The sequence below is a fragment of the Argiope bruennichi genome, chromosome X1 (genome assembly GCF_947563725.1).
Source record: "Argiope bruennichi chromosome X1, qqArgBrue1.1, whole genome shotgun sequence".
Taxonomy (NCBI): domain Eukaryota; kingdom Metazoa; phylum Arthropoda; class Arachnida; order Araneae; family Araneidae; genus Argiope; species Argiope bruennichi.
Genome location: NC_079162.1, coordinates 20,202,744 through 20,222,068, shown reverse-complemented (window position 1 = coordinate 20,222,068; position 19,325 = coordinate 20,202,744). Strand labels below are relative to the sequence as shown.

The 19,325-nt window shown below is 29.1% G+C and overlaps 1 protein-coding gene across 3 annotated transcripts in view; it reads right to left on the bottom strand.

Moving 5' to 3' along the window:
- The window catches only part of LOC129958987 (ecdysone-induced protein 74EF-like), a 285,199-nt gene that overhangs the window by 176,137 nt on the left and 89,737 nt on the right, over positions 1 to 19,325 (bottom strand). The window contains exon 1 of one of the 3 annotated variants that reach the window (XM_056071753.1): positions 9,212 to 9,235. The exons of the other annotated variants lie outside the window; for them this stretch is intronic. The gene's annotated coding sequence lies outside the window, so the exon portion shown is untranslated. Of the gene's footprint in view, positions 1 to 9,211; positions 9,236 to 19,325 lie in introns of those variants that run through there. 3 annotated transcript variants of the gene reach the window in all.

The window sequence follows — 19,325 nt, the reverse complement described above, 5'->3', positions numbered from 1 at the left end:
AATCAATATTTAAAGTAAATTTAAATTATTTGAAATTGCTAACATTAATTTTTCATCAATAACTAATAATTAAATTATCAATTTCTAAATTCAAATTTTTCGGTATATATTATATATATATATATATATATATATATGTAAATGTTAAAAAAATGCAATTCTAAGATATTCAAAAATCGAATTTACTTCCTTTCCCTTGTTTTAATACGATGTATTTCATCAACGTTGAAATCATCACCAAAGACGTAGATATATTAATAGTAGACGTAGATATATTAATAAGATCATTTTAGTCATTCCAATCAACTTCAGATTACATCTTATCGTAAGAAATGATAACTCTATTATTTTAATGAAACCATATTATTTTTGTTATATTATTCTAAATTATACTTGAGAAATAATGACAGAGAATTCTAAACGGTTCAAAGTGACGAAATTATTTTGTGATGTCCTGCAGTTCGCACCGTACACATCTATTTCGTTCATTCTGATTGCACTTTCTTATGAATGATTTTTTTAAACACTTTCATTTGCCCCATTTCAGACGATTTCGAATTTTAATCGAAACTTCCAATTCCTTTTTTTCGTAAATCCAGTTAAAAAAAATGCGTTCGCCGAAGCAAACAATCCGAAGGACGATTAAGAAATTCGAACTGATTTTTCAGCCACCTAAGAGTTTTTTATATATATTTCTAATTAATTATCTGTTAAAAGTTTTAAATTATATTGCTTTGAAACTCTAAAAAAATTGTTGTAAAATAATTTCTAAAAAAATCCGATTTTATAAATAAATAGATTGTGTTTCAAAGTTTTGCTTAAATTTGAATTCTTGAATTTTTATATGAATGCATAAAACCAACTCTCTCGAAAGGGATCCAAACTTAAATGTTTTGATAGGATATGAAACTCAATAAAAAGAAATGAAGCAAGGGGGAAATGGATTGCCAACTCGGATAAAAATCGGCTGGTAAATAGATCTGAGCTTCATTATTCGTTTTTCTGGACATTTTGATACACGGAAAGTCACGATGTAGGTATTCGTAATATCGCAACCGTATTCACAAAAATCCACCTTAAATATCGAGTAACATCATAATCATAACTTCAATTAATATTTTTTCATTTATATTAAAAGTATGATTATTAACTCACCATATAAGAAAAGCAGGAAAAATTCCCAGAAAAAAAAGGAACACCTGACTTCCACAAATAACAACTGATGGGTTAAGTTTCGTAGCTCTTTCCGGCTTTAGCCCTAATCAAGAAGAAACCGTGGTAGGTGATATTTGGGCCTCTTACCTTAAGTGTAATATGCCATTATTTTACTGGCTTCATACAATTTCTAGACGAAATACAATTATTATAAACAAACTCCTGAAATGATTAACACAGTGCATTCAAGTTTTTAATGAGTTGGTGAACTAAGCTCTATTGAAATTTCAAGGTAATTTTTTTAAGTTAGTAATCGGATCAGTTAGGTAATATCACACTGTGTCTTTGCTATCTGAAATATTGGCAATTAGAGGCTAAATTCAACAAATATCTTAGGACGAGGTAATTACGTAAAATTCATTTCATCAATCGCATAAAAGACAATGAATAAACCCGGAATGATACCTGCAGTACCAAATAACGAAACTGCAATGCGTTAAATTTTTCCATTTATGATTTGAAAAACATCTGGGATAATTTAATATATTTTTCTGTTTAAAAAATGGCAGCTAGTTCAATGGGAATTTTAATGTGATGATTTTGTCAGTAGCCATTTTTAATATCGAAAAGCTAGCCCAGAAAATATACAGAAATAATAATAATAAACACATACACATCTTTGTGAGATTAATTATTTGAATAAAACATTTTTTCCCCTGAAATTTCGGCAATTTTAATGAAGAAATTCACGTGAATACTATTTTTATTAATTCTAGGTTTTTTTAATAATAAAAATAGGGATTAGTTAGGGAAATGCAATCAATTTATAAAAATTCTTCTGTTTCTGAAAAGTGAATCACACACAAAAAATGAGTTAAAAAATGAAAACAATAATAGCGAGAAATAGTAATATTTGACATTAAAAATAGTATTAAATATAAAAGCATAGTCATTTCAACAGCAAAAAATTCAATCCTTTTTTTAAAAAAATGGATAATTTATCAAAAAAAAAATCTTATTTTCAGAAACTCAAAATCTAACCAGTTTTAATTAAGGTAGGTGACTTTATTGAAAAGTCAATTTTTGACAAATATATCGAAAATGTTTTTTATTCTATATTCTTAGTCTCCGAACAATTTTCTTTATGAAACAGTTTGAATTTTATTTCTGCTTTCATTCCTTGGAGAGTAATATTTATTTTTATATTTGCATAATTTACATTTCAATCCTATTTACAACTTTAAATACTATTTTCCCAGTTTCTAATTTTGGATGAAATCTAAGGAAAACTTTGTAAATTAAAATCTAAAATTTTTTTTTCACATTTGGAATACAATATTTTCTTGAAAGATTCTTTCTGTTGTTCCTGAACAGGAGATTAAGTAATCCCTTCGTTTAAAACGATTTTATAGCTTTTCAATGTTCCCAAAATGCAAAAACACCCAAAATTTCATGTTGTTTAGTAGTTGAATCCCGATATTTTAAGACTGAATAGAAATGCAGTTTTATTTCTTAGTTAAGGAAACACGTAAAATATTTCTTAAATTATCTGTAAGATTTTGAGCAAATTATTTGATAAATTTCTAAACCAAAAGGTTTTAGCTTTATATCTCTTTTAAGTATTCTACCAACATTCAAAACTCTTTAATTCATATATTTCTGCTTCAGAAGTACTATTTTATACGAAAATATATGTATTTTACTTCAAAAAATTTATCCCCCATTAAAGGGAGCAAAATCAAATTCAGGGAGCAATGAAAACCTCAAATAAGAGAAAAGTTATCTAAAAGCTGTGTTATGAAATGTCTCAAGTGGTACAATTCAGCACGAAAACAATGGACAAAAAATACTTTTATCTTGGGAGAGAATTGGTTTTCATGGGCAAAAACTTGATATCTGATAAAATATAAAGTTTTTTCTTCTTTTTTTTCAATTAATAAATCTTTCGGCAAAAGTAAGATTGTTCCATCTCGTTCAAGCCGACGTTAAAAACGTGCTGCTGACTACGTTTTTTTGGTTAAAAATAAAACTTCTCTTTAAATGATAAAATTAATCTCTTACTAGGGAAAAAAAATCATTTCAGGCAGCGATGAAGAGAAGAGCTTTCCTCACGACTCAAGAGATAGACAGCATTTTCATTAAGAATACAAGATTTATTTTTCAGTCAGATGACTTTCTCATTTGCGGAGTAGAATTGAAATATTATTTTTCAATCAAAATGTTGCGAACTCCAGCTACTTTTCAAGCAAAGATTAAATTTCGCTAAATACATCCATCCAACTTGATAAACCGCTTTGATTTATGATAATGATTTTTTTATTTTCTTCAGTAAACCCCCTAATTTTAGAAAAATTTCAAGAATAGTGAGCAAGATAGTTTGTAAATCTTTAACATAACAATACGAGGAAATAATGAATTCGGAAATTTTATATATTAAAGGATTGGTTCTTCTGCTATTAGATTTCGGATGAGATAGTTCCAAAACAAGAAGGTTAGAATGAAACAACTAAATAGATAAAATCTAAAGAGGTTTACGTTTCTGTCTTTTAATTAAAAAAATTATCGAGTAACCGGATTACATTCCCTCCCCCCCTTTTTTATGTTTTCAGAAAATCCTTTCGTCCAGTTTCTAAGAACTTTGTTTCAAATGCCTTAACAAAGGCACATTCTTATATAAAGTTTTTCAAAATCAAAATCTTTTCACGTATTATATTTAAAATATTACTCACTTATTTGCATATGCTTTAATTTTTTTGCAAATTAGAAAATTATTTTTAAGTCTTTTGACTCAATTTTTTTCAAAGTGTAATATGATATAAGCATTCATTTATATGAGAACCAGAATTAACAATAGAAGTTTTGGATTCATTCCTTTTGATTAGTCCCTTCACATACTCTTGGTCGGACTTGGTCCAAAATTTGTTCTACAAGTTCAGTGGAGAGTTGTTGGAAATTTCACTTGTTTAGAGTTTCGTGTTGACATGCAAAAGAACAGATTTTACATAGAGAAAAAATACCATCCTGTGGTAAAGATTGAGAACCCATTTTCATCCCTCTAGCTTCTTTAGTTTTTGAATTTTTGTGTTCACAAACATAATTCCCAAAATGTTTTCTTTGTATACGAGAAAGTAAAAGAGAACACGAAAGCACAGGAACAGTAGGGTGGAACGAAAAAATCAATTTTTGATTTTTAATTTGTAATAGCGCGGAAAAGTTGCCTTTTGGTGTAGATAAAATAAATTATAAATATGAAAAATGTTTCAGTACATCTTGAGGTGCCGCAAAGACGTTAAAGTTTCATAAAAACACACTTTTTGCAAACTTTTAAGGATTTTTGTGTGCCTTGATTATGAAATAAAAAGCTTTAAATAGGCGTTGTCATATGAATAAAAGTATAAAAACAGTTTTACTATTCCATTGGCATGACACTGAGTCGCCGCCGCAGCGGTTTTTACTGAGGGGAGGCGAAGATTTGTTTGCGTCCAGTGACAAGGACAAAGCTGGTTTCAAATCAGTAGCTTTGCCGTGTTGAATTAGCCACTCCACACCGTCTATTGTGTAACTGAATAACGTAACTGATTTGTTAGTTTGTGTGCTTTGCTGAGAGTAAAAATGGCTCAGTCCAAATGAGTGAAGACAAGACAAATATCGGAGTGTTCTATTTTGGGGGAATTTAGTGATTTGCTTGAAGTTGAACTCACTACTTACGAATCTAGTGCTACTCTTATATTAGACATAACCTAAAAATTGCTTCAGAGAAGGATCCTTCTGTGAGTGAAATATGTAACACTTTAGTTCCCATAATAGAACAAATATGGTCAAGAGCTTCTATTCCCGCTGATCCTAGCAAAAGAATTTCACAAATGATAAAAGCTTATCATGCTAAATACAGGAATTTATTAAAGTCTAAAAACAGAAAAAGTTCAGATAAGTTTGATTCCAACCTCACAGAATTTTGAGAAGAAGCTAGACGTTTATTTGATATTGCTGACTTGTATAAAAGAAAAAAAAAGTGCCAATTATGGAATAAATGGTTCTTAACGATCAACGCTCTAACAGGAAAATGGTTATAGGTAATATTCATATTCCTATCACAAGCTCTTTGAGGAAAAAAAAAACAAGAAAGAGTAAAGAACAACAGAAAATAGTTAAGTATAATCAAGAACGGACAAAAAATGCTAGTGCATCACAAACGATTACTGGTGACAATGAGGATGCTGAAGAACAACAGTGTACTTTACAAAAAGAGGCAAACCAAGCAGATCCATCAAAAAGACAAGAGATAACTACCAAGTGCCTGTGTGGTTTAATATTAAGTTAAAACTTTCATGCACTTATGGTTCCAAACATCTTTTTAACCTTATCTCATGTTCACGCTATCTCTCTGACGATCTCAAGAATGTTATAGACCAGATTATTCATAGAAATGGGTACTTCGCTGCCTCAGAAAATATCCTTTTGTCCATGCTAAGTGATCTACAACATCTTTAAATCTACAACAGAAAGTAAAGACAGAGTCAGGAAATTTAAAGTTCCAATGATAAACTTCGATGCAAAGGATTACATCGATATGATCTTATGGCTTGAAAATGATGTAACTGAACCACCCTTGCTAAAACCTGTTCCCAGTGACTTTCTCAAAGACTTTATACAGAAGACATCTAAAGCTGAACCAAATACTATTGGGGACTCAGTTATCGATTTTCCCCGGCTTCCTTGTCACATGCAAGCAGTGGAAAGAGCTGTGAAATCGGGGGCCGAATCGGCTCAAAATGTCTGTGGTTCAATCGCAAGAAAAGGATACATAAGAGCAAAAATTGACTCACCTGTGAATATGCCAAAATTTAATTAAAAAAATAGTTTAATATGGCATTGAAGTAGAAACAAACATTTTGCAGCTGTGACATTTGTAATCATTAAGAATACAGAAGTAAGAAACCCAAATTTGACATAAACAATATTTTTTATTATTATACTTTATAATTAATAATTTTTACCGATTGTAATGCTTATATATGTATTTAAAATCATCTTTTGTAACATTATATGAACGAAAAATTCATACAAATATTTTATCAAAGTTTGTAATTTTTCAATTTTTTTTACAAACTTTAAGCTCTATGGAGCACCTCGAATTATTGTTGTATTGCAATCAGAATTTTAAAAAATTCTTTTTGAACTTAAAAGCTAACTTTCCTCCACTGTTATCAAACTAAAATCGAAGAAAAAGGCCCTTTTTAAAAATTCCCATTTTTTTCAATTTTTTTTACAAATTTTCGGATTTTTGCGGTACCTCAAGATAATGCAATATTGCAACCAATTTAAAAAAAATTGTTTTTAAACCTAAAAGGAAACTTTTCCGCACTATTAACAAACTAAAATATAAGAAAAATTTTAAAATGTCCATTTTTTCAATGTTTTTACAAATTTCAAGCACTTTGCAGCACTTCAAGATAATGCAATATTGCAACCAATTTTTAAAAAATTGTTTTTAAACCTAAAAGGAAACTTTTCTGTACTATTACTAAACTAAAATCTAAAAAAAAATTTTTGAAGGCCATTTTTGTTCCACCCTAAGGAACAGTCAATGCAATTTTGATATTTCTGAGTACTGTTAGTTTTTGTTTCAAAAACCTATTGACAATTTCAAAGTCAAAAAAAAAAAAAAAAAAAAAAAAAAAAAAAATCCAAGGAATGGTTTTTTTTTTTGTTTTGTTTTTTATAAGCTTTTTAATGCTCTAGAATTCTAAAATTTCTTACGGTTCTGTGATCTTGATGATAATTCATTATTTAAATATTTCGAAAATTTCATCACCAGTTAATCTATAAATTTTAAATAAATTTTGATGACCGTAAGAAAGGGGAATTAAATTTTAAGAAATTAACCAGAAAATGAAAATAAGATTTTTTAAAACATGAATTTTAAAATATTATCTGATCTTAAATCTGATATTATCTTTAAAATATTATTTCACTACTAATGGGACATTAATCTTTTTAAAATTAGTTTAAATAGTAAAAGTAGTTTTATTTGACCATTATGTCCCGGCTCTTGGAGAAAAAAAAATTGTCTTATTCAAACCCGATTCTCTACATCTGCGTAGAAAAGGAAGAGAAAAAGGTTTAAAAATATTCTGAGTCGAAGGGAAAGGTTTTTGATTCAAATGTTTTTATTTTTATGGACCAAACGCGTCGCCAAATTTCATTTATATGAAAAACAGCTGATAATAATATATAATATGCATTTCAATCGATTTTTCACTTTGCAGAAGAACGGATGCAGAAGTACTATGAATCACTTCCAAAATTTTGATAACATAAATGCAGAATTTCCTAAAATGAAAATGCATATTGTCAAAAAAATATTTATTCTTAAGGAACTATTTAACATAATGAAGAAAATTCATCAGTCAAATTTCATTTCTAAAAGTATAATTGCATTTTCATCACCAAGAATGCGCAAACGGATTTGATGAGAATTATTTCATTGAACAAATTCTTAGTGGATTAGACAGAAATCCACAATTTTGGCATAAAGATTCATTTCATTTAATATAAACAGTTCATTTAATATATCTAATGCAAATTCTGTGAACCCAAGTGGGAAAAATCAATTTCACTTTTGAAAAAAAAATTTATTTTATAAAAATCTTAAAGAAACAATCAGAAACTTTTCACCGCATGTCATTTGGAACTATTCCTTTAATAAATACTTCGATTATAAACTGAAAAGCAATCTTTTACATTCAAGAAGGACACATTTTATTGTCTATTACAAATTCAACATTTGTTTTCTTCACGAAAAATGAATGTTAAAATGTATACAGTATCGATCAACTTTCAAGTATTACTGTAATAAAACACAAAATCTTTTTTATTTTTCTATCAAGAATAAAAGAATCAGCAGTTCAATTTCAATCTGAAATTTAAGATAACTGATAAAGTTCTGTAAAGAGATTTCACTTAATGAATTTAAAAGGCAGAAATCTTAATAATATAAATCACGAATCTTTATTCCAAATGAGTATTATTGGTCCATGGCTAACCTTAAATAATTTGCAAAATTATGATTTACAAATGATAAGCGAAAATTCACGTGACATAAAACACGTCTTTAGGCTTTTAAAGCTACGAGAATGAATAGCATTTGAGCAAATAGTTTGATTAACTATATTTAAGTAATAAAAATAAAATATTACAATACACACTTAAGGCATGCATAAAATGTTTTCATTTTTGGGGAAAAATGCTTTATTATGAATCGATAAATAAACGAATTTCTCCTAGCAATGTACGGAAATTTGATAAGTCATTTTTAGTTTTATATTTATTCATTAATTTGAAAGAAAGTTCATTAATTAGAAGAACGAGAAAGATTTTATATCTGAAAGACCTCTGAGGATCTTCCGTGGATTTTGAGACGAAGACGAATAAAAAAAAATTAATAAAAAAATAAAATTGTTCATAGAAAAAAGGAGCATTTATTCTTAACTAAACAATATACTTAAAAAATAAACAAAAAAAAAATTCGTAAGTTAGATCGGTGGGATACAGGTTTTTGCATTCATAATATTTCGATAATGCGAGGCATTAAATGATTACGGACACAGATTATTCTATCACAAGGATAATTCTAGGAAATACTTTTAGGAATAATATAATAAAAAGAATTTATTCATATCAATTATACTTTATCATTCTTATAAATTACAATGCAACGCGAATTCAAATCAACCGCGAGAAAAAACTAGCTTACTTCCCATCATGCAATTTGTTTCAACTGATATGAAAACAACCCGAAAAAGGCATGAATGAATCTTTGAATAGGGGGGAAAATAATAATATGGGTTAATAAATATCGCAATTCATTAAATAAAAAGTACGTACATTACTCTCCAAGTACTAGCGGCAGAATTCTTATGAAGAACTATGACTACGTTATTATTAAATACCAAAATTCATATCAGACATATGACTAGTGTTTACAGAAATAAAAACCACGCGATCTAAGACAGAGAAATTAAAAACTAATAAAAAAGAGAGAAGGCTGCTTCACCTTTTCATATCTACCACTGAGACAGAAAAAAAAAAAATTACATGAAATTTGGGGGAGGAACTACATCATTGAGAATACCTTCCTTATAACCCGTTCCGTGAGACATCTGACTTGCTTCCGGCATGTTAGGAGATCATGTTTACAACTGATTCGTATTTTCTGTCAACGATAAAACGAGGATGACTCGTGGTGCCATCTGCCGTCGGCTTTAAGAGGAAAACAGCTCTTAAAAAAAATGAGAACGGTAGGTTATTTTATTTTAAGAGGAACGAACCTTCAATGGCAGATTTTGATATTTTACATTCCAAGAAGAGCACATTATGAGGCCCTTCTTTCAATAAGATGATAAATTTAGTTCATCACGTTTTAACATGTTGATGATTGATTCTAGGTTAAATTTTTTATTTCATTAACTTTGTGAATATATATGTTTTTATTTATCAATTATTGCTCCAGATTTCCCGGCATCCATGTTTGTACATTTAGTTGATGATCACTTATTCTTTATAGATAGTTAATATTATTTTAATATTTTATCATTCATAGAATTTCTATTTTTTTTTTTTTAATTTGACATGCAGTAAAATAAAGTTTCAAAGCGATTTGACCTAGACAGCTGCCTCATTGGAAATTCGTCGTTGCAGCCGATGTCATTCATTAGGTGAGAAATATTTCGGAGTAAAAATGGCTGAGTATTTAGAATGAATAAAAAAAATCTATGATTTAACCGAAGCTGTTAAATTACAAAGAAATTCTGCTTCTGTAATGAATTCATCCAATTTTTAAAAATTCCTTCCGTTAGAATGCAATCAATTTTTTTGTAGGAGTTAGCTTATTGACACATCTTTGAAAATTTTAACTAAAGAAAGGGTCAGCAATGATCGTAGTCAGGATTGGAATCTTTGTCAAAAATCTTTTGGGAAAGTACAAAGCATTTAAAGTTTGAATAATAGTCCATTGTAATTCGGTAAAAAATTTATATTTTCGTTAAATAATTCTTTGAGTTCTCACCTAACTACTCCCCCCTGAAACATGGGCCGCGGTGGCCTGGTGATAGGTTAGTCTCGGCTCCGGAACCGGAGGGCTTCATGTTCGAGACTCGATTTCACTGAAAAACCGCCATATAAGCGGGTCTGGTGCACGTTAAATCCGTCGAGGTCAAACTTCCTCCCGCTGGTGTGGTGTGGAATTTGGAGAGGGGGTACCAGCTCAGGTGTCGTTCTCTTCATCTGAACGCGGTTCAAAATTACGAGGTCCGTCCCAGAATAACTCTAGTGTTGCTTTAAAACGAGGCGTTAATATATAACTAACTAGCTAGCTAACCTCTCTGAAACATCGAAAAAGTAAAAAAGTAAATAGATGCATCTTGATTTAAAAAAACAGCAAGATTTTTCGTAAATCAAAATTATGAATTTTTCTGTAACGAATTACAATAGATTAAAGCACGCATTCAGCATATTTTCCTGTAACAATATGCATATCAAAAAATATCAGAAAAATGCAGATTTTATTGAACTGTAAAAGTTGAAATGTAAAAAAATAAAAATAAAATAAATACTACTTAGTTAAACATTCGAAATGCATTATTGTTTTGTTACTTCTGTTAGAAGTGAATACTTTCGATTTCTTCATTCTGGAAGAGAAAGCAGTTTCAAATCAAAGCATGGCTAAATGCTAAACAGCATATAACCTTTTGGAAACGTAAAACTTATTAACTGTAAAACGTAAATTAGTCATAAATTAAGAAATTTATAAGTGAAAAAAAATGTTTTGGTTACATTTCAATATACTTTTTACTTCCTCATATACAATTCCTCATATACAATACATATACAATATTCCTCATGTCAAAAAATTCGAACTCGAATCTCCACGTTTTAAACCTCCCCGAGTAAAAAAAAACAAACAAACAAACAAAAAAAAACACGCAGTCTTTTTATAATTACTATATTTGAAAAATGCTTAGAGTTATACGGACGAAATTTAGTACATGGGTTTAATTCAAATGAGCAGCACTTTTTTGAACCAAATTTTGAACGAAATCCATTCAGAGGAAGTCTGTCTGACTGGTTGTTCGAGTGCAAATTCGAAAACACGGTAATTACAAAATGTAAAAAGCTAAGCAGATAAAATTTGGCTCACGGATGTAGTTTTTATAATGTAGATAACTATTGAATTTTGAACCAAATCTTTAAGGAATGCTATGGAATACATTCGCGGTCTTATCCAAAGTCCACAGTTTTGTTGTGGGATAAGAAGACTTTTACTGAAGAGTGTGCGAGAAAGTTGAGGCAAGACAACTTTCGTTTTTTTTTTTTTTTTTTTTTACAAATACCGTAGTCATTAATTTTTTTTTCTATCGAGATAATGCAGAATAATTACATTTTTCTGGTTTTATTATGTTATAACATTAACTTTTTCCAATTTTGTATGATTATGGTAACAGAGTTTGCAGTTTTGACCTCGGCAGTCCTTGCACGTAATAGTGCAACGCAGGTCATGCAGCAGTAAAAAGAAATTGTTCATGACTCAGCTGAGAGGTTTCTACTACGAGCTTTCTGGGATCGATCAGTTTTAGAATCAAGAATAGTGGAATTTCTGAACTATGGAAAATTATTAGGCGGAAGCATAAATTCGACGCATGCTTTCAGAACATGCTTAAGTTAGAACTACCACGCACAATCATCAACAATAAAAATGGGGATACTTCTGTAGCTTTGCTATTTATTGCTCTTTAAATATTTCAGCAGCTTCCTTAATCTCAGTGTTGATTCTTTTCGGAAAATTAACCCAAAATCAAAATATTGAATTCATTTTACGCTTAAAGACGCCTCGGAAGTATATAAGCATAGCATATCCAACACAGGCAAATATGTTTTGACACTAGCTTTTTATTTTCCTCTATGTACAAAGTCTTCCTTACTATCATCTTCGATTTTTTTTCTTCTCTTACACATCGCTACATATCTGTATTGAGAATCCATTGTTCCATTTCCCTTCGTATCATAAATGTCAAGCACTTCTAGTAATCTAAATACAATGGCCACAATTTTTGCGACTTTTCATTATTTCTCGGATACTCTTACCACAAGTAGAAAAGAAATATATTCTTTCTTCATATATCCAGCACTTTTAAAGACTGAATAAATGCGAATAATTAAAGAAAAAATGCATTACGCATACTAAAAAAGCATTAAATTTTGACACAAATGGATTAAAATATATAAATGTAAAAATATTAAACTTCCTATTTAAAGTTGCGATTTCTATGAAGAATTCGGTGTGTTTTCAAAATATTCGATGCTAAAAAAAAATGCGTATTTTTTACAACATAAAAAATGATAAAAGGCTCCAAACTTTTTTCTTAATAGGAACTAAATGTTCGTGTTAAATGAAGTGACAGTTCTTAAATTTGCCGAAACAATTTATGATTTGAACATTGCAATTATGAGCATCTTGTACATATCATGTATCATTTCATAACGCGTATCTATTTTTAAAAAGACTAATACTTCAAAAATTATAGAATTAATATGTTTCATTGCTTCAATATAATGCACTAAGCTTCAATGCTTCTTAATTTTTTTTTTCTGAATCTAAATACTTTTTGTAGAAAATAAAAGGAAAAAATATCCTAATTTAGTTGGAGAGAACGAAAGAAACTAAAGGATTAAAAATAAACTTACAATTGAGAAAAGGTTAAATAAGCGGCTTTTAAATATCAATAATTTGGCTTTAATAAATGTTAGTTTTTCCATAAACGGATTTATTTTAATAAAAACTCCACCATTGAACTAAAAGTAATTTTTTTCTGCTGAATATTAAATACCATCCATATGATTCTTATGCTAAAATAATAAAAAATTTCTAATTTTTTTTGTAATATATATTTTGATGGAAACTATTACATTAACTGCATTTTAATGCTTTTTTGTGTTGGGAAATAATCCTAAGAACCCATGAAATAAGTTCTAAGAATATTATATCTGAAGGTTACTTGCTTATACCTTTTTTAGAAATCTCTTACTGGGAGAATTCAAATAACTATATATTCCTTATTTATTATAGAATCAAAAAAGTAATCCATATTTTTTTTCATTTAAAAATATGAAATGAAATATGAAAATAAGTAGATTACAAACATGACAATTAAAATTATCATTTCATCTTTTAACTATTATTCATTATATTTTGTTATAATTTATGTAAAAATTTTGCACTTTTAATTTTTTTAAAACTGTATTTGCTTGTCTCCACACTTCAAAAGATGACTGACTTCAAAGATGAAACTGACTATCTTCAAAAACTGAGTAAAAAAAGTGTCAATATATTATGAGAATAAAAAGTTGTAATGGAAATATGATCAGACAGGAAATTAAAATACGTTGAAATCTCTACAAAACAATGTCAACACCTCGACATAAGGTCAAGCTTTCTTTTTTCTTCTCTATTTTATGAGAATTTTTGATTTGTGAGTTAGTAAACGAAAGCCAATTGGACTCCATTAATCTTGAAACAAATTTGAAATGAATAAAACCTTAGAAAAATGTTTTGAAATTTGAACGGAAGTTGAGTTGAATAAGAATGCGCAAGAGCACAGCATTCTTGTAAATCAGAATAAATAAATAAAATACATTTGTCTATTTGTCCAGAGGAAAAAGCATTTGGATCATCTTCTTGGTACGCCATATCTCCTTCAGTTAATAATAAGATTCAAATCATGCGGTATTGCTAATCACATTACAATTTATTTAAAACAATTTTTTCCCCAATATTTTATTGTTATTTATATCTTACCCAAATATCACTGCTTTGGAAATTATTTATTAATCTGTTTTTATTTCTCGTTTCTACTCATATTTATTCCTAGGTTTCGTTTGACTATTTTAATTTTTATTCTGTTTCTTTCCTTCTTCTTCGTCTTTTTTTTAGAGTAAGGGGAAAAATTTGTGTGAACTAGTCTATAATGTAAAAAAGATGCCACCAGCTCAACACTGCGACAAAGAATTTGAGCTCCCTTAGGTCTCGAGTCACCAACGCCTATTCCGAAAATCACCACTATCCGAATTTTATATAAACTTTTTTCAATTGATCCCAGCATTACACGTTTATTAGATGATATGCTTTATTTTATTTAGTGCAGAATGATTTACAGATAATTCATTTATTCAAGAAATTCTTTGAGGATATATTTATTTATTTGGTTATTATTACACACATAACAATCTTTTATTTTATGAATAATTCATTGATGCTCGCTTTCTAAATAAAATTATAGGAAAGGGCGGGGCAGGTGGTTTTAAATTAACTGTCTGTTAAAACTAACTTTTCTCTCCCTGGTTGATAGCGTTTGGCTTCCTCAACGATTTTCGAACTGCCTGCAAACATTCATTGGACAGTTATTTACAATTTTCTTTTCGTTTGCCTTGGATGGTCTGGTCATCAGTCACACTATATTTTACTTCTCATACAAATCAAGATATAAACTTCCTTTGTTCCCCCTAGTTGTTGTACCTAGTAAGTTTTAATTTTATTTATTTTCTTTTTAAAGTTGATATGAGAAACTATAAAAGAAAGAGAGATAAAGATCAGAGGTTTACCTACATAAAACGCCGCTCGGGTCAAATATCAAAACAGCGCCTTATCCCCATCTTTTAAATAAAATCATTATACTTCCCCCCCCCCTTCCCGGAAAAGAGAAAATTTTATGACGGTCGGAAGTTCAAGTTAAGCTTAAGTAATTATATGTAAAACATTTTTCAACTAATATTCCTCATTTAACTATTTATAAAAAGTAAGTAATATAGCAGTTAGAAAAGCAACTATTAACAAAGATTAATCTAATAAAAGCCTTTGAAACTATATTTTAAAACGTAATTACTGACAGATCGAAATGTACATTATATGGGATTATTTCAGAGAGGGCTCTCCAAAAATATCAGCGCCAGAGGCCCTCAGCAGCTTTCTCCAGCTCTGAATACATACTGATTTTATATATTTCTAACATATCACAATTTTCCCAAAAATATCAGTTCAAATTTAATTAAATTTTTTTAGTGTTTTATCTATAAATATATCAAATATTTTCTGAAGAATAATTATAAAATTTCATTAAAATCAATAGAAACGATTTAATTTTTTTTACTATATATTATTATATTTTTAATGAAATAGCCTCCTGTTTATTATAAAGTTCCATCAGTTAATACTAAAAGAGGAAATTGTTCAGCCACATTGCAGGCAAACTGTTGCCAAACTTGAGAGAACGGGAACATGCACCTAAAGCAATTTTTCGATGCTTTAATTAGTTTTAATTAATAAAAATTGAAGTGAAATTTTAATGATTAGAGACAACATCTCGCACAAAGATAGTTACTAAATCTTTTACCCTATTCTTGAAAAACAAAAAATTTTTTTTTCAGCGAGTTAAAATTTAAACACTCATCTTTTCAATGAGTTTACAGTTTCCTCTCCAATTTGAACAATTTAAAAAAAATATATAATTCTACATAGAATGAAGTAGTTTCGTTTGTTGAAATTTAAACAGATTTGATGATTACTGACTGATTTAACTTGATGAGAAACAATTATCCGAATATTTGGAAAATAATAATAAAAAAAAAAAACTATGTATCTCAAAAGCTATTTAGAAGGATTTGTTTTCAAGTGCAAGAAAATATTATGGGGTGGGGAAATGTCAAGGTTTCCTTTTTGTTTTTCTGATACGAATTTACAACGAAATTCATTTTCCTGCTCAAAAGCAACAAAAATATAATTAAATAAATTGCCCCTTTCTTTCTCTGCCCAAGCCTTTATCATCACACAAAAGTTTTTTCTTATAATCTCTATATTATTAATTCATCTATTATTAATGAAATTTACTACCGCCGGTTCTTCTCATTCAGCTTAATTCATAGCATTTCTTAGCAATTCAAAGCATTAATCGTTTTTTTTTTTTTTTTTTTTTTTTGCTCATTGATAAGAATGTTTTGTGAACAGAAATATGATCTTTCGAGCTTTATTTATATTAAGACAGATTTCACGTTTATCAAATAATACTCCATGATTCGCTCCTATTATGGAGAAATATTTACCTTAATAAAAAAGTATTTTCCAACTTTCACGACTCGTTTTGTCTATGTTTGCGTAAAGAACTTAAATAGCAGCTTGAATCTTAGAATTAATTTAGATAGCTGAATAAATAGAAATATTAAAATGAGTTCGTTTTTAAGAAGTTTTATTTTAGTTTTGGGGTATAAGGGTTAAAAAAATACTTTTTTTATTAAATTCAAATAATTTATTTAACAATTTTGCGTCCTTTGGTAAAGGCGAGCAAAGTACTTGGCCTGATCGCCGCGCCCTAATTATGTCACTGTTAGGGTACATTCGCATAAGAAACATTTCTACAGCAAGTGATAGCTGTTCATTGCTGAAATAAATTTCATGTGATTCCGCAGTAAAAGAAAACTACTAGTCTAATTAACATCACTTTATATTTCCAATAAAATGTATAATTTCAATAAAATTTATAAATAAATTTCATGAGATTCCGCAGTAAAAGAAAACTGCTAGTGTAATTAACATAATTTTATATTTTCACTAATTTAAAAATAATCAAATTAAAATTTGAAATAAATAAACAATATAAATAATTTTTAAAGATATTTCTAGGAAATGTTGCAAATAAATTATAATTAATCGTTTTTATTTCAGGTACAGAATCAATTGTACCAAACGTTGTCAATTTTCTTCAGATTTTCACACCTGAACAGGAGATGGCATTTCAACAGTACGTAGAAAAAATATTATGGTGTTTCTACTAAGGAAGTATATCAGCACGCAATTAAAAAGTGAAATAAAATTCTCAGACTGAATGTGTCGTCAACGTTTCAATTGGCCTTATTCACTTTGTCGTCGGCTAGCCTGAGTAGATACAGTATCAACTAGTATTAGGTAATTCTTGTGTCAAGATAGTATTTACAAGGGTGACGAGATTGGATTAACAAGGATTCATTTCCAGAAAAGGTATTATGGAGCAAAGGAAGACACCTTTTTATGGGCTAATGGCAATTCAGTTTTCTCTAGGACAAATTTTAAATATTGCTTTCTTTCAAATACACCTGAAAGAAATGAATAAATGAATGTAGGTGTTTCAACGTTCAAAAGACACCAAAGAAAGGTTCTTCAGAGAGCAATCATCAGTGCTATATCGATTCAGCATTCATAAAAAAATACAGAGGAATTCTTTTGCCAAGAAACATAAAAGCACACATGATATAAGTTGCAACCATTTGGGCCTTTCAAAAAGTAACCTGATTGATTCTTGAATGCGGAATAGCCATGAAAAGATTCGGATCCCATTTCCTCTACAGAACTCAATTCTATGACACCGTTCTTCGCAGCTGAAATATTTCATTTGGGTGATGCAGACATTGGGACGAAATGGTGGACAAAACAGTGAATCCCTTCATATCAAAAGGAAGCCCTTCATTAGAAATAAGGGCCTCGAGTTCAACAGGAAGCATTTCCAGGAGCTCATGGCGGTTAATATCATTTTAACATATACATCGGTCAAAACTACCGAGAGAAAAAAAAAGTATCAATCTAAACGGAGGAAAAAGGCTTCTTCGAGTTTTTTTTGAATCGATCTTAAAATTCAAGCTGGCCTCAATCATAATGCTAGTGTCACCGATTAAATGGAGATGTATTTCAGACATTAATAGGAATGAAATTATAAATGAGCTTATTTTTGCACCATACAAAGTAATAAATATATTTAATTTGTTTTTATTGCTAACATATTGCATGTAACGAATAGCCCCATTATGGGACATATTGTTAAGATATACACATATGCATAAAGCTGTAATACTATTGAATTATCATTTTAAAATTTTTTATGAAAAAAAATTAATTAAAAAAACATTTATTAGATCTGTAAGCATTATTTGATATTTATGACTCCATCAACAAAGTGGTTTTAATTTTAAATTACGATAGAAGTCAAGGTAGAGTTATTTTAGTTACCTTACACTTGTTTTCTTCATTATGTCCATGAGCATGCCTAATAAAGCTTAGTCATATGAAGTCACATTTGCTTAAAAAATACATCATCGAACTATTAACTGTATGTTGTTTTACGCGGTGTTGTCATTTCACCTCCTGATTCCTCATGTAAAATGTGGTTTTCATTCCAACATTAAAATAATGCATTTTACTTAGATTCAACAAGCATGTTACCCGATTGTAACATGGTTATAAAAAATTAAAGATCAACAAGTAGAATCATGCCACAAAGTCTTTCCCAGATTACAAAATATCAGTTTGGCATTGGGTTGTTTCGATATATTGTAAAGACGTTTATAATGTTTTTAATAAAACCTTTTACGCTAGTAAATTTCGATGTGAGCACCCTTTGTAGCTATAAGAACATCAAAGTGGTATTCCAATTCTCGCTAAGTATTATCCACCATTTCGGTTGTCACATTAGGTACAGCATCTATGATACTAACATCAATCATAATATCATTGAAGTTAAATTGTCAATATCTTCAGCTGGTTTTGCAAACACTTTGTCCTTTATGTAACCCCAAGATTTACATTGAACAGTAATGGCCGATTTGAATTCACGAAACCAAAGAACCATTAACTTTGTCAAATCAGATGTAAAAATCCCTATTCTTGCATTAACTGCAATATCTAAACTAAAGAAAAATTAAGTCTATTAAACAGTAAAAATTTTACAATACTTCTTTTTATAGATTTTATGTATTATTATCTTTTGAATAGAAAACAAACAAATTTGACGACGAATAAATTTACATAAGATTGCTTATTACGCATCACGTTGAACCTTTTCTCTTTTTTTTCCACAAAAATATAATTTTTTTAATACCTGTTTTGCTTATTTTCCGATACGTGTGCAATTTGAGATTAATTTAATTTATTATGCACTTTTTGGTTCTACCTCATTTAATAAATACACTTTCTCCAAACTTTTTATAATACGAGGGCTGTTTTAAAATAAAAGCAAAGCAAGTAAGGAAACATTAACTTTTTGATTTTCTATTTCTTGCATTTATCATAATGATTATAGATCTCTGCTGAATTATTG